The sequence below is a fragment of the Ambystoma mexicanum genome, chromosome 9 (assembly GCF_040938575.1).
Source record: "Ambystoma mexicanum isolate Mex_15411 chromosome 9, UKY_AmexF1_1, whole genome shotgun sequence".
In the NCBI taxonomy this organism is placed as follows: domain Eukaryota; kingdom Metazoa; phylum Chordata; class Amphibia; order Caudata; family Ambystomatidae; genus Ambystoma; species Ambystoma mexicanum.
Window position 1 is genome coordinate 1,505,244,084 of NC_090931.1, and position 12,232 is coordinate 1,505,256,315.

General features: G+C 39.6%; 1 protein-coding gene across 1 annotated transcript in view; it reads right to left on the reverse strand.

Moving 5' to 3' along the window:
- LOC138489350 (zinc finger protein 850-like) overlaps positions 1 to 12,232 on the reverse strand; it is a 233,284-nt gene that overhangs the window by 92,970 nt on the left and 128,082 nt on the right. The gene's annotated exons all lie outside the window — the stretch shown is intronic.

The window sequence follows — 12,232 nt, forward strand, 5'->3', positions numbered from 1 at the left end:
AAGCTTTTTAGACAGAAGCATCCTCCTCACATCATGCTGGAATTTGCTACAACACGTGACATTGTGAACTACTACATTATCAACAAAAGACTCCTGGCCACTATTGCTTGAGAGGCCCCGCTCTTAACTGAGTCCCCAACTACCTTCAGGAACGTCCCACCACGTAAAAATGGTCAACTTCACCTCCTCAACCACCCAGGTTTTTATTTATTGCATTTGTGTAACGCCCTCACCCGGGGGTATCACAGCGTTTGCAGAGAAATCCAGGGGTGATCATAAAGGTTAGAGTCCATATGGTCCTTATCAGGTGGCCAGGATTTCACATGTTTCCCGGAGGTCAGTTAAGTTACAGATATAGGGATTAAGCATACTTGTTAAATAGCCAGCTTTTCACAAGTGTCCTGAATGTCAGATAAGAGCGTTCATTTGTGATGTCAGGAGGCAGAGAGTGCGGGCGCTGTGACACCGAAGCACACACCCCCAGCTCTTTTTCTTTTGAATCTGAGGGTGGACAGTCGGGCCCATTGATGATCATAGCGGGTGCACGTGGGATTTCATGGTAACACTGCTGTGTAGGTAAAGTGTGACCTCTTTGTATATGCAGTCGTGTGCAGTGGTCAGGATTTTGAAGTCCATTTGGGCCTTGTTGGGAAGCCAGTGAACATCTTGTCTGATTGCTGAGAGATGGTCAGTCTAGTGTATATCTAGGACTGCATGAAGAGCTTTGTTTTGAAGGAGCTGAAGTTTGGCGAGGTTTTTTACAGAGGTACCCATGAGAAGTGCGTTACAGTAATCCAGCTTACTGATAATTATGGCCCTCGCAAGCGTCAAGTAGTTATCTGGAGCGAGGAATTGTCTGCTGAGGGAGATAAACTTGGAAGTGTAGGCTGTGGAAGATGCTAGTGCGTTCATATGTTTGGTCATGGAGAGATGCCCCTCCAGGTAAATACATAGGGTCTTGACATGTTGCAGGACAGGGATATTCGTGCAGTCGATAGCGAAGCAGCTCTAGGCACGGTCTAGGTTTTTGATCTGGAAGGGGGAGCCCACAATGAGTTGCTCCGTTTTATCGCCATCGAAACAAATGTTGTGGCAGGCCATCCAGTTTTGGATGATGCTGTAGACCATATTCATGGCGGTGCTGTTGGCATGGTGGTTTCCAGTGATGGGGATGAGGATTTGGGTGTTGTCCGTAAAGTTGGTATATGGAATACCTAGGGGTCGAGAAGGTAAAAAGGGGGCTTGGTGTAAGTGTTATAGAGTGTCAGAGGGAGGAAAGAGCCTTGGGAGACCCCAAAGGGAACAGTGATGGGGTCAGCTGATGTGTCCCAGATGAAACTCTAGAAGTGCGATCGCTTAGGAAGGATTTGACCAAGTGATACAAGGCATACATTAGTTTGAGTTTGATAATTAAAATGTTCTTGATTAGCAAACAAACCATTTGATTAGCAATGTTGTACTAATATGTTTAGTGTCACCAGAAGTCATTTGTATCCAAGACATAAAATAAGCAACAATAACAGCAGTCGTGTGTACCGCTGAAGTAAGACATTAATGAGCGGAGTCAGGCCTTGCAAATTCTTTAAAATTCTGTTCCCAGAGCATGCACCCCATAGGTGATCCCAGAGCATGCAGGTCGAGTAAATTAGTTTATCTACTCAACCTAAGATACATGCAATTGACCCATGGCAATGGATGACAACTCATTTAAATGCATTTTCTGTAAAATGGTGCATGTTACCACAAACCCACTTTATGTTTGTATTTGTATTTATTTATTTGTAACACGCACCATCAGGCCCAAGGGCATCTGGGCACAACTTAGGTTAATATACATACAGGTGGTCTACATACATGGTTATATACATAATATACATACATGATTATATACAAGTGAATGTGCAAGTATGACTATACACAAACTAACAGTAGAAGTTAGCAGACAGGCCTAGAGTCAGAGGTGCCTTAGTTCTGATCAAGAAGCCAGAGTTTGGTTTTTAGCTTGAAAGTGTTCAAAGAGTTTTCAGATCTGATGGTGTGGAGGGTATTCCACAGCTTGGAGGCAAGGACAAGGAAGCTCGCACCCCCAGCTTTTTGCAGTTTGAACCTAGGGATATAGAGGCTATGGAGCTGAGCACTTCTTTTCGGTCGGGTGGAGGAGTGGACGGAGAGCCTGTTGCAAAGGTAGGGGGGGCCTAGTTGGCTAGGCATTTGTGCCTGAGGGCAAGTGTTTTCAGTGCAATTCTTTGCTTGACAGGTAGCCATTGTAGGTTGGATCTAGATTCTGAGATGTGGTGGTTTCTGGGAATGTTTAAGGATACCCTAATGGCATTGTCCTGGGTGATTTGAAGTTTATTCATATTCCCTTGGCTGGTCCCTAGATATAGGGCGCTACAATAGTCAATCTTAGACATTCTGGATCATAGTCAGTAGTGTTCATAATAACCAAAGCACCTCCTTTGTCAGCCAGTCGTATTGTTATGTTCTTGTCACAATAGAGATCCCTAACGGTTTTCATCTCATGGGGTTTAAGATTCTTATGTGGTGGAGTTTTATAGCTGATCCGCTCAAGATCTCTGGTAAAACGTTTTTGAAAGATGTCGATCGATGGTACTGAGATGGGTGGTATGAATCCACTCTTGGCTCTGAACTCTTGAAAATCAGGAGCATTAGTTGTGCTCTCGTGGGTTCCAGTTCTTCGAAAAAAAACATAAGTTTCAGTTTTCTTTACGTATGATGCAGAATGTACAAGGCAACTACAAGATCAAACCATTTATGCACCCTTGGACCATGACCCCACTGTATCCCTTATCCAGAATCTTGAAATACTACTTGACAAAGCTATGGAACGTGACTGGATCAATGAACACACCTGCAAATTCTTGAACAATAACCATCCCAGAATTCCTAACTTCTACACATTACCCAAAATCCATAAAGATCTGGTAAAACCTCCAGGAAGACCCATAGTTGTAGGCATGGACAGCATCAATCAACCGTTGGGAGTTTATATTGATTTCTTTCTTCAACCATTAATACAGAACACCTCCACTTATATTAGAGACACCACTCATTTTCTACAAAAGCTCAATACGACAACCTTCCAATATGTTCATCTGATTTTTAATATTGATGTCAAAAGTTTGCATACATCCATACCCCACGACCTTGGCATAGAAGCAGTCGAAATGTTATTTCTGGAAACACCAGTAGTTCGTGCACAAAAAGAATTCATACTGACTCTCCTGCAATTCATTGCAGAGAATTCATATTTCCAGTATCGCAATCAGTTTTTTCTGCAAATCTCCGCAACACCGATGGGTGCCACCATGGCACCATCGTATGAAAACTGTTTCATGCACAAATTTGAAATGGATCATATACTCAATAATCGGGAATGGAGTAGTAATATACACCTGTGGTCACGCTATATCGATGAAACTTTTGGAATTTGGACAGGTGACTTCTTTGAATACCTCAACAACATCGACCAGCGCATTCAATTCACTAGCGAAATATCCAAAGACAAGATTACATTCCTTGATGTACAAATAGAGAAGAAGAACACTAGTTACAGCACCACTCTGTTCCGTAGAATCACTGATCGCAATAATTTACTACATCGGTTGAGTTTCCATCAACCCAGTTTACTCAAGAACCTACCATATAGCCAATTACTGTGTGTCAAAAAAATTGTTAGTGATCCTGAGGACTGTTTAGCTCAACAATCGGCAATGAAAGACACATTTTTAGCACAAGGCTATGAAAAGGAAGAACTAGAATCAGCATCCCAGAGAGTGAATGCCCTTGACCGAGACACCTTGTTATCCTGCACCACCAAACCCAAAAGAGAACTCAAATCGCCAGTATATGTCTCGAGATTTTCTGGTCAGAGCAACAAGATTAAAAACTCTATCAAAAAACATTGGAGCATCTTTAAGAACGATGTAAGAGTACAGAATCTATTTGACCAACTTCCGGTATTCGCTTACCAGAGGAGCAGGAATCTACAAGATGAATTGGTTCGCACAAGACCCCCCACAAAAGAACTTATCACCCAACGTACTTGGACATATCCCTGTCTACACTGCACCAACTGTAATCTGGTAATCAAAGGCAACATCGTATACCATCCTCGCACAGGCAACAAGATTTTTCTTAAAACATTTGGTACCTGTGACAGTGTAAACATTATACATGGCATCAAGTGTCCTTGTGGGAAATATTATGTAAGTCAATCCACGAGAGCAGCAATAGTATGTTGGAACGAGCATCGCTCCTGTATTCGTAACTCAAACCCTAATTCAGCAGTGGCCCGGCATTGGAGTGATAAATGCCACAACTTAACACAGATCAGGTTCGTGATCTTAGAAGTGTTGAATAGAGATAACCCACATGAAGATCTGGGCCTGCGCCTCAATAGAAGCGAAACATTTTAGATTGCAGACTTGGGAGTCTTTCTCCCAATGGTCTCAATGAAGAGATCAACTACCATTGTTATATTTCAAATCTGATGTACTTCCTCATGGATTCCTTGCATTGTTTTACACACTGTTTATGTCACCTCAGTTGTTTCGCTTTTTTGTAACACATGTATACACTATCATGCCTTACTGCTTATAAGCGCTGTTGACCTCCTGCGCAATGATGAGAGCATCCATCATTGTTAGATCTTGAATCTGCTGTACCTCCTCATGTGTTTCATGCCTAGATTTTTAAGTTGTTCAGTGGCACTTTTAGTTGTTTCGTTATTTTGTATTATATGTACATACTACCCTGCCTTACTGTTAGGAAGTATTCTTTGACTTCCAGCCCACCTGCGCTTTTGCACCTGTGTCGCTAATCCTGGATGGCCTGTCTGGGACCTAAGGTGGCACCCTTGGGTGCCACCACCCGCAACAAGGATGCATGTTCCTGAGCATTTACATACTAACATTTGTTTGACTGGGCTCAGTCATTTAGGTCCTTGCATACACGCACATCACATGCGCTTATGTTTGAATAGTATCTCTTCTATGTCCATGCTTTGACCTTATTTTTGTTTTTTATTTTTGTACTCTCTATAATTCCACAGCGGCTTGCATTAGTCCAGATAAATACTTTTTTTGATCATTGATCGCCCAACTACCACATTTGCAGCGACTCTTCTCGCACCACCCGCATCGCGCCATTCTATGGACGCGATGCGGTCACGTGGTTATATTAGCAACCGTTACCCTAGCAACGCCTTCACTCGGCAATGCAAAGCAGCGTCTCCGCGGCTGCCGTAGCTCCTGGACTGAGACCACAGGTATGCCAGCTAGCAGTTCCTTCCATTATTATGATTGAAGTACTTGGCATTCACACCCCGTACTGACTATTGCCTTACATCCACAGAACGCCATCTTTGTTTTCGTCCAGTCTTGGATCGGGTGTTCCTTTTGAACGCCACTGATGATCACACACCTGATTTTTGTACTGTACCATTTAACCCTTTGGCTTCACACGACTCGAGAGGTAAACCTACTTCTGACTCATTTTTTAATCACTTGTATATATATACATGACCACTTATTCCCATCCCTAATCGTTGCATTTATTTCTTTTTCCTTTTTCTGCACCCCAATATGATCTGAATTTACCCACGCTCTGGTATGTGACTGTTTCATTTCATGATTACGTTATGTTGTAATGTATTTTTGTTGTCATTACATTATACTCACATTCTGGTATGTGACTAATTCACATTTTATGACTATGTTTGGTTGTAATTGGTTTTTGCCATTATTGCATCACATTATTACAGACTTGCCCTGACGAAGGAGATGAATTCTCCGAAATGTATTGGCACATATAGTCTATTTTCATTATGAGAAGTGTTAGCCGCGTCCTCACTAAGAATGAATTAGTGATTGTTTTTTTAAACTGTTTTTTTGATAAACAACCATTTACCTAATTAAGACTTGGATTTTCTTTGAATTTTTTGCGAAATTTAATGCATGTTGCTCAAGAATAGAGCATCTATATTTTTGAAGAACTCATCTCCATAATTGCATTACCCATGTTGGGTTCAACGGAGAGCGGCTTTGTGACTAGATTTGATATCTAGTCTCCTGCTTCACATGGCAATAACTGATGCCATTTTTAAGGTAAATAGCAGTTTTGATAAAATTCTTCAAAGTATGTACTGTGTACTAGATTGGTAATGGATAATGAGTATGAAATGGTGTAGGAGCTGTGCAAGGGAAATTTTGAAGTTGAAAGTTCCTAGATCAGTAGAAAATGCAGTCCCGAACTGTCCGCGAAGGATGGATCTTATCGTGAAGTGTGGACGGGGTCTCGGACACGTCATCATGCCGCGCGACAGAATATGGTCACGTGGCGCTGTCCGGAAGGTCCGCAATGAAGTCAGATGTTCTACATCTGTTATTACACTTGTTCATAGACGTCTACGGATGCAAAACTAGTTGCAATAGTTGCAAAAAGTGTATATAAGTGTTAAAAATTATTCTAGAAGGTGGGAAATGGCAGAGTTTTAAGGTGACACTTTGTAAATTGGACCCAAATATTGTTATATTTGGTAAGTATGATATTAGTAAGTTGTAGGAAAATAGCATGCACTGGTAAAAACCCATGAAATTCACTGAAAAAACGTTGTTAAAGGGACGTTACGGTTAAGTTGCACTCATAAAAACCTATGAAATTCAATGAAAAACGTTGTTAAAAGGACGTTATGGTTACAAGTAAAATCGAAAACCCCCTGAAATTCGCCAGTTATGGTAAACTAACTGACCATAACTCGTGCAACCACTGTGCACTGCTAAAACTAACACCAGGACATCAAAGATGACATCACAAATATCATTGATGACATCACTGATGACATCACATGTGCATTTACCTTTCATACAAGGGGTTGTGAATGTAATGTTGGCAAAAAGTATCAGGGATTATTGGGAAATGTGTAATAAACTACATACTTCATCACTCAATGTAGTGTTCTAAAGAACATTCCATTGCAGTGTTCTTTCTAGTACAGGAGCCTACTCATACAGAAATGTAGGTATTGGCTGCAGCATACACCACAGAGGTGCTATATTTGTAATTTTCCAAAGTTATATAATAAAACGGTGAATGCTTCTGTATCAGACTTTTCCGTACTGTGAAACATGTACTAAGTAGCTAATAATGCATCACTTACTACTTATTTCTACTAATACACACAAAACATAAAACTACAATGCATACAAATATGGGGCTTATATATGGACAGTAAAGTAAGCAAAAAAGTGGTAGTATCATTAGCAACTGTGTATAATCTACATTATTGTATTCACGCACAAAAAAGATAGCTGTGTTTCAGGTCTGCTTCTTCCCCTATATATGTACATCATAAGATGCGATTAAATTCTAAGGAAAGTAGTGTAAGAACATGTGAGAATAGCAATATCTATAAATGTAATGCCTTTTGAAAGTTAAGTTTCTGACTGTCAGTAAATAAACCCACCTGGCCTAGATATGGCAGTGAACAAAAAAGAAGGGGCTAGACATGTGATGTCATCAGTGATGTCATCAATGATATTTGTGATGTCATCTTTGATGTCCTGGGTGTTAGTCTTATAAGTGCACGGTGGTGGCGCGAGTTATGGTTGCTTAGCTTACCGTAACTGGCGAATTTCAGGGTTTTTTAGATTTTACTTGTAAACATAATGTCCTTTTAACGTTTTTTACTGAATTTCATAGATTTTTATTAGTGCAACTTAACCATAACGTCCCTTTAACAAACTTTTTTCATTGAATATATATATATATATATATCACAAATATATATATATATATTCAGTGAAAAAATATAGATATATGCCTCCAACAGAATTACCTCACAGAAACTGCACAGCAAAAAGCAAGAGCATACCTACACAGCAGTAACACCAAAAGTTTGTAAGAAACTAGTAAGTACACTACATAGCCGGTCCGATAGCACAGCGAGTAGAACGCCCGCTTTGACATCCGTGCAGCAAGGTTCGAATCCCGGCAGGGCCAAACTGAGCCTTTCATCCTTCCGAGGTCGATAAATGAGCACCACACACCGTGGGTAATAATAAGCAGCGCTCAGATACCTGAGGGTTCGTAGCGCTATATAAATGCCAAATTATTATTTATTATTGATTATTTATTTCATATATTTATACATTTTCTGAATTAGGTACACTAAAACTAATATATATTTTTTGTTTACACAGAAATGTCCAGTACTTTGGAATGGCTTGAAGAAAATTTCCAACGAGATGAAATGAGTGAAGACAGTGATACTAATGGTAGACACAACATTTCTCTATATAAGCCAATTAATAACCATGACTTTATATGTACATAAAGTTTTTTTTACTGGATTTCATAGGTTTTTAGTAGCGCAACTTAACCATAATGTCCCTTTAACAAACTTTTTTCATTGAATATATATATATATATATATATATATATATATATATATATATATATATATATAGTGAAAAAACCTTTGTTAAAGGGACGTTATGGTTCCAAGTAAAACCGAAAAACACTTGAAATTTGCCAGTTGTGGTAAGCTAAGCAACCATAACTCGTGCCACCACCGTGCACTGCTAAGACTAACAACCAGGACATCAAAGATGACATGGTTTTTTAGTAGCGCAACTTAACCATAACGTCCCTTTTACAACGTTTTGTTTCACTGAATTTCATAGGTTTTTAGTAGGGAAACTTAATCATAACGTCCCTTTATCAAAGTTTTTTTACTGAATTTCATAGGTTTTTGGTAGCTCATCCGAACCGTAATACCCCTTTAACAAAGTTTTCTCACTGAATATAGACATAGATAATATAAATTTGATAAATGTTTACTAGGATTCCCTTAGCTTACATACATATAACATAGAAAATACTGATTCCCCCTACCCCTGCTAGTGATTTTAATGTCCGTGGACTGTGCGCATGTCTGCGGACAGACGCGGTCACCATCAACACTATCCAAAAACTCAGGGGGTATCTTACATTATTGTATCATACAATAAAAACACCAAACATGTTAAAAAAGCACCACATAAATACATTACATTTAATAATAAATAAGAAGTGGAAACTGTATATATAAGACACCAACCATCCACTGAAATAGCGTTTGCAATATAATGGAATATACCAAAAAATATAGATATATGCCTCCAACAGAATTATCTCACAGAAACTGCACAGCAAAAAGCAAGAGCACATTTCTCTATATAAGCCAATTAATAACCATGACTTTATGTGTACATATATTTTTTTAACAGACCATACAGACAATAAGTATAATATACCAAGAGAGACATTAGAAGATCCTCTGAAACGAATGGAACTAAAAATGGATATGTTAATGAAAAATGTAATTCTTATAAAACAGTTTGTTGAGGACCACATTAAAGAAAACATTAAATATCACTGTCCCACATGTACCTGTTCCCCCCTCTCCATGTCCCAGCCAACTATCCCCAAACCCTCCCCAGCAAGAAAAACGTTACAATGAGACTTCCATCCCTTCCTCCCCTCCCATAAATCATGTCCAAGCCCCTAATTCCCCTGTATTTGTTTCAGTTTCTGCTTCCCTCTCTCTTTCGTAATTTTTATACTGTTATACAATAATAACATTTTAAGTGTGTTCTTAGTTTATGCCTGTGTCTTATTTTTTTTTTTAAAGGCAGTTAGGGTGTCCGTGGTCAGCGCAGGTGTCCGTTATGTCAGCAATTAACCAAATTGGGTGTATCCTAAGCACACTATACCTGTTTGTACTGTTCGTAATTAAAATGGAGGTGTCCTTAGAACAATGTTTGAGTGAAAAGAGGGGTGGAATTGCGCTTTACACGATTAAAATAATCAACTGCAATCAAGGTATAGTATTTTAATGAGGTAGGAAACAGCTGACACATGTTTCGACACTCAGGTCGTCTTCAAGGCCGAATGATTGGACCAAAATCAATTACCAAATAACAAGGATGTGTAGCATAGCAATGAATAATAATGTACATTGACATGAGTCACAAATAAATGATCACAAAACAGAATTGCATATGTTTAAAAAATAAAAAAAGAAGTGGTGACATTGTCCAACATAACATGTGCAATTTAGCATTTAAAAAGAAAAAACAAAATAAAATCCAAGGCATAACACGTCAGGTAGGGAGGGAAGGAAGGACAGCAGTTGCGGAACAATGAGGGTAAGCAGCATGGAAGACAAAATTGGGAAAAATACTAATAAATGTACTTGTGTGTGATTAGACATCCAAAAATATAAATCAGGTGAACTCAAAGTGCCTCAACACCACTATCATCCCCCATGTAGATTAGGCACCAGCCACATAGGGAGAAAATGGGTGAAGCAAAATGCAGGTGGAGCCAAAAGAAGTGGCATTGTGTAAATAGAGGAAATCTAGCACAGAAAAGTGATGAATCTAACTATGAAACCGATGCAAGCAAGAAGCAATAAGTCCATGCACAGTACGTGGTTCGAAAATACCATTGTCGAGAAATGCACCATTGCAAGCAAGCCCATATGTGGTGGAACAGTGTGATCTGAAAAGGAGTGGTTGGTGAAATAGAAATCCAAGACACGCTTACCAAGATAGAATAGAGTTGGCAAATAAACAAGGTAATCCTGTTCAAATGGAATCTGATGTCAGATATCATAGAAATAAACAAGGCCAATAATCAAATAAACTAATAATATAGAAGATGGTGGCACATACCATAAGTGATATACTGGGTGGTACCAGGAAGATTCGAATTCAAGTTCCAGAAAAAGAGATTAGGAATGCCGCATTGGCTCAACCAAATATATCGCCTGTAAAAATGACAATTGAAGATAAAGCACTAGGACATAATGAGGGTGCCTTCCCACCAAGAGAATAACACCATAATGAAAAGGGAGAAAGGGAGGCCCTACTTACTCGTTGAATCGAGTGGGATCCAAGAAGACAGGGAGGTTAAAGCATGTAAAGCCGCAAAATAAATAAAGTCCTCTGTCGCGTACGTCACAGAAGTGACGTCGGCGGCAGCATGCGCAGTAAACGTTGCAGGAGTGACATATTAGGTAAACAATGGCCCGAGGTCGCGTATGTGTTGCCGCGGCTGCCGTGCTCTTCACAAAAGTGACATAGGCGGTAGCGCGGCAAAGAAAAAATTATAAAGAAAACAAATTATTTGGTTAATTACCCAAATGTCAGGCGAAAACAATAGAAAGAAAATGTTCAGTAAAGAAATGTGGGCAAATATTCAGTAGATGAGAAAAGATTATAATAATTAAGGGAAAGGAAATGGTGCACAGCAAAAGGATGTTGGCTGTCTGCTAGTGAATGGCTGATGGTAGCTGCTGCCATCTAGATGGGAATTTGGATAATCATAAAGGGTACTGGTGGGTAAAAAGACATGGGGGAGAAACTGGGTGAGAGGCAACTGAAGCACTCAAAATGACTGGGTCTGAGGGAAAAAAGTAAATGTAATTAACAACAGAAAAATCATATAGTAGTGACACAAAATGCAAATTTACAAAAAGACATGCATCTCATGGTCCGAATTAAGACCCCGAGTGGTACATCGTAATGAACAAATAAGTTTGGCTTCCATTTGACGTAATTTAAGTTGAAGATTCCCGCCCCTTTTCCCCCGATGCGCTTTCATTAATCCAATGTAGCGCAGGTCAGAAGTAAGATCCATTTGATGTTCAAGTTGCCAGTGAACTGCCAAAGGGGATTTTGGTTCACACATCCGGAGACTGGCCAAGTGTTCTCTGATGCGAGTTCTGAGTTGGCGTATGGTACTGCCCACGTAAAGCTTGGCACAAATACAGATGATGGCATACACTACGTAGGTTGTCTTACAATTAATAAAATCTCGAATGACCACTTTAGAACCAAACTTGTCAGTGAAAATTTGACATTTGGGATAAGCCCAAGGGCACTGATTACAATTTCCACATTTGTGAAAAACGGCTGGTTGGCATAACCAAAAAGAATTTTCCATTCGACTGTCAAAGAAAGAAGGACTAACCTGTGATTTAATCGTGGGTGATCTCAAAAAGGTAAATTTAGGTTTGGGTGTCAAAAAGGGTTCAAGATCCTTGTCGAGTCTCAGGATGTGCCAATGTTTTTCGACCATTTGATACAACAATGAGGAGTCAGCAGTAAATGGGGTGACAAGAGAAATGTGTTGCGGGGATTCTTTAGGCTTGGGTACCTTATTC